The following is a 5413-nucleotide window of genomic DNA, read 5'->3' as shown; positions in this document are numbered from 1 at the left end:
CTAAAAAAAGACTTCCGATGACAATTTATAAGCAGTATTCAAATAAATAACATTTAAATGCACATATTATTAGTGAAAAATAAGCTGAAATAGTATTTCTTCTTAGTTACGTAACAACGAAAATTGAGTAAAAGAAAAAAATCATTCACAGATATATGTATTAAAGTGTAGATAGAACACCGCTTAACATTTTATCAGCACCGCCTCTTTAACATCGTTTTTGAATAACCGTTTTTTCCATAACAAAATTGCTATTTCCAAAGTATTTTCTCTCTCAGTTTTAGTTGTTATATTTACATAATTTCCCCAAGATGTTTGCAGATAACACCTAGTTTTCTTTTTCCACAGACACCTATGATACAAATGAGAAACTTATTAGTGCACTTATCAGTTGTCTAGGAATGGGTGATATTTAAACGTCTAAAACTGAATGGAACTAAAAGTGAATTTGAGTTGGTGGGTGGTAGTGTACTAAAATAACTTGAGAAGCCTCGGTGAAATTCGGGTGAATATAAATAGTAATCTGGTCCGGATTACTAGTCCGTGACTTAGGTGTGCTGCTGGACTGTAATTTGTCTCTGTACTCTAATCAATATTGTTGTGAGGGTTACTGGCCGTCATCTTAGAAATGTTGCCTTTGTTCAAAAATGTCTTGATAGGTATTCAGTTAAAAAGTAGTAATTATGGTGTCATTAATAGAGCTGACCATCGCAACTCTATCAAAATCTACCTAAAATGCCACCAACGAAGCCGCAAAATATGATAACAGGACGGCAAGATTAATAAATGACGTCTCACCTCGGATTAGAACTACTCCTTTGTTGTTTGGATCGTACTGGTTGCCCATCAAAGCTAGTAAAATATGTAATATATGTTTTATGGCTCAAACATATATGTGCATGATACAATCGACGAATGAAGTCAACAGAAGAATGGAATGGGTAGCGAAGGTTTAAAAAATCTGAGCCAAGATGCCTTTCGAATGTTGGTTTCAAAGTCTGAATTTGCAGCCCTAAGATTGTTTAATAGGCTCCTATTCGACACCTGGAAGAATGAAAATATCAAGTCTTTCAGGAAAAAACTAAAGACTTTCTTTTCATTTCTGAGGGTGTATTTGGTGATTAATATAAGTCTACTGCAAGTGATATTTTTTTCGAAAAGATTTTCATTGTTGAATAAAGAACTTCGTACTCATGGTTTGTACCTTTCATTGTAGAAAGAAGACTATAAACATTTATCTCAAAATCTTATAATCAAACGTCCTAGTCTCTTCGACATGCTTTATCTACCAACACGGAAAGCATGACAAATAAAACCGCCCAGCACAAAAAAAAAAAAAAAAAACTGAAAACCTGTTTGTTTTTTGCCATCCACCAACGACTGGAAGTTCACCTGTCAATGCGTATCAGAAAAATACGTCGATTCTGGTGTTTATGTAGTACCAAGGGACCTTGCGTTGTACTATATACCAATTGCGATGTAGTTTGTGTGCATCCAATGAGACAATCTCTCGAAGATGAGGCCAGACAAATTCGTAAATCCTCGGTTCTGGACATCATGTCAGTCGTAGTCATACGAAGGCACCTTTCCTCTTATTCTACGATTGAATGTTAGTATAAGAAGCCCGAAAACCATGCAAAAAAGGTAATAAGAACAGCAGATGATATATGAAAAAAAGTAGAAGGAGGGGGTGATCATAGTTCTCCGGAACTTCGACAGAATTGTAGATGGTCATGAAGTGTCTACAGTAACTGCACTAGGAACTAAAAATGGGGAAAAAAACATAAGATATTGAAGATATCAAAAAGGAACTCGAAGAGTGTTATGCAGAGTTCTTGAAATTGGAAGAAGGAAATACCAAAGAAGAAAAGCAAAAAAAAAAAAGATTGCTATTTCGGTGGACTTTAAGAAGATTAACCAACAAGAAATAAATGAAATACTCCAGTCCATGAAAAGTAAGAACACTGGGGACAGAGAACAAATAAGCAAGAAAATTGCCCGAGAACCATGATCAGTAAAATGAACACAAACACTGAAATACCAAACGAAAGGGATGAATTAGATATATTATCATTTGGAAAATCCAAAGGTAACATGCTGAGTAACAGAAGAAGATTATTTTCAGCAATATACCAGGATTTACACACAAGGAAAGGGTGTCATTTTATCTTGAAAGAATAACATTGTTCTTCAGTTTCAGTTTCAAATATTATATATATATATATATATATATATATATATATATATATATATATATATATATACATATACATATACATATATATATATATATATATATATATATATATATATATATATATATATATATATATATATATATGTGTGTGTGTGTGTGTGTGTGTGTGTGTGTGTGTATAACTGAATCACGAAAATATGGAACGTGATGAATATATAAAGATAAAATCCACGAAGGAAAGAGAAACAACGGAGTGCTGCAAGGCCTTTCGACATTAGTCCTTCGTGGATTTTGTCTTTTATATATATATATATATATATATATATATATATATATATATATATATATATATATATATATAACAATACATTCCTATTGAGAAGATAGGGATTATGCTTCATCATCCACATACAGAACAGAAACAGAATACTTGAAAGTGAGAGTGGACAGTAGAGGGAGACAGGCAGTAACCGGCTAGACTGAACATGGATAACATGAACTGCCTGGAGGGCAAAAAAGGAGCTACAGATAGGAGAAGAAATAAAACAAAGATGATCGTGGGTAAAAAGGAAGAAGAAGCTAAGTGAAAACAGGAACTTGCGGACCACCAACAGAAATGAGGAAGATAAAAGACTACAAGAGTCTCTGTTGGCTTTGCATAGCCTAGATAGCCATCCCAGTCACCTTACTCTCTGTCGTACTTTTCTCCTTCATAGGTCACTTTAGGGCTTAACCGAAACCAACCCAACCAAAGACTGGAAAGCCAGGTATACGAGGATGTGTATAGCAATAAACAGTGACATACAGGCCTTTTGAACAATGAAACCAGGATCTCTGAAGCACAACGGAAGGAATGACAATAACTGAGCAGATCTTACTTGGCGATGAATATAAGAAGCTAAGAGCAGCATCAGAAATTAAAGCAAAAACATAATCTGACCAATTTTTGAAGTGGTCACCCTCCTTTTGAACTGGCTGAAGGACAAGAGTGGTAAGATTGCTCATTGGAGGAATTGGAAATGACCGTGCTGGTGTAATCCTGCTAGTAAATTACTCAAGGAACCATGCTGGAACGCAATCTACAGTAGTTTTTTTTTCAGATATGAAGAAGAGAAGAATCATACAATACGATACTTTACGAACATGTTTTCCAATATCCTGCAGCACTTTGCGTCAAAACTTTGCATGAAGTGACAATATTTTCCTTTCTATTTTTATTACATTGGCACGACTTTAAAGCTACCTATGTTTGCGAAGGCAGTTTTAAGCTGACACGGAGAAACACAACTCTAATGGAACTCTAATGAGCATCATTAAAGAAAATATGTTGGCAATGTGTGCGAAGTTTGCCTGAAGTTCATGGTAAAAGCTGCCTTTAAAACGTGCTCGTATGGCATCGCCATTAGATAACGTAGTGTAAATGAGTTTTCTTGATGACCAAATGATCATGAATCCATAGGAAAGCAGTTCTTGTGTTCATTGTTGCTGACGAAACCGTTAATGAAACAGCCATAGTATCCCAAGTTTGTGGACGGATGTCACGGTTTTCTATAATGCGCTCATCGTTAATTTCTCAGAACTATTCATATATTGAATTTTTTTCCAGCCTTCACACATACTATAAAAATAGTTCATGAAATGCACTTTAGTTAATAGTAATAATGACAGAGCATTTTCCCTTTTATTTAGTTAATGAAGGGGCAAATTAATTCATCCCCAAATACTTTCGGCGCTATTTTGAAATGGACATCCGTTGCTGAGACTTCTATCGTTATGCCTTCTACCTGATCTTGGTATTCTGATGGTTCGTTTCTGTCTTACAGTTTCTACACCCTGTCTTACAGAATTTATTCGAAAAATTACACCATTTATTGATTGTTTAGTTATTTGTACCGCAGGCTTTGGAGTACTCGGAACATCTCCGTTTTCCCAGAGTCCTGAAGCGTTTCTTCCTTCCAGAGCCGAGTCCATCATCACTTTGTGGTGAAGCTCCGCCCTTCCCTCCCTTTTCTTGTTTCCTTCGAGCCTGGGCTAGGAAAGGGCATTGGGTTGCCCTCCCCCACTGGCATCTGTTCTGAAAAATCAAAAGATCCGTTGATCCCATTCTCTAATAACAATAAGCCAATATAACTGCGTTGCAAAAACTCCCTGAAACCTTCCATTGTGTCCTTGTAATTTCTTAGCGGTGGCGGCGTCCCTCAGAGCTGCGGCTTCTCTCTCTCTCTCTCTCTCTCTCTCTCTCTCTCTCTCTCTCTCTCTCCTCTTCTTCTTCTTCTTCTTCTTCTTCTTCTTCTTCTTCTTCTTCTATACAAAATTATTGTGGTAGCCGATACTGCCGCCAGTAATACTCCCTCTTCCTTGGTACACATGGAAAAGATCGGTGGCCTTTTGTGGACTTGGTGTTTGCGCAAAAATATTAATTTAATTTATTATAGACATGTTATTCCTATTTTTTACAAATCTTAAATATAGACCTACCATTTGTATATTTGTCACAAAGTAAACAACATGTCTACTGTTTGGTCACGTGTTCATGCATTTCACGCCTTCATAATAACAAATGAATTGTTAAAAAATCGTAAGCAACGAATAACATATGAACTGAGCACAGTATGTAGTACGTAAATGAATTGTGTGGTAATAATTAGCTGTTTGTCCATTCAAAGTTGACTTGAAAACACAGCCGAACTTCTGGGAGTCACCTGCGTTTCCCCGTAATAATCGGAGTGTTATGAATGTGAATTCAGAATGAGTTTCCCATATATAATACTTACCCGAGAGACATCCCGTAAACATGGGCGGTGTGCAAACCCCTTAGAGTTTACCGGTCCATCCATCCTTCATGGCAAGCGCAGTAGATTATTTACAATATATATACTACTTCACTTTCGCAGTACAGCCAAATACTAAACTATTAAAAGCCTCATTTACCTATTCATAGCCTTTACTAAAGGTAAGAGAGTCCTTAATCTTCTTTACATCTGAAAACAAACTTGGGATTTTTATCATATTATAGCGTTGTTCCCCAGTTTCTTGGAATGGTATAAGAGTATCTTGGCTAAAAAAAAACCATCAACTATCGCTTATTTTATTTCGTTTAACAACTGTGCAAAATCACCAGCACGCATCAGTGAACGCATAACCATAAAAATTACTATGGTTAGTTCCACAAGATGTGTAGCACAATAATGACGATAACAGTAATACAAATCTATC

Source organism: Macrobrachium rosenbergii, chromosome 54 (assembly GCF_040412425.1).
Source record: "Macrobrachium rosenbergii isolate ZJJX-2024 chromosome 54, ASM4041242v1, whole genome shotgun sequence".
NCBI classification, from domain to species: domain Eukaryota; kingdom Metazoa; phylum Arthropoda; class Malacostraca; order Decapoda; family Palaemonidae; genus Macrobrachium; species Macrobrachium rosenbergii.
This window is presented reverse-complemented; position numbering follows the sequence as displayed.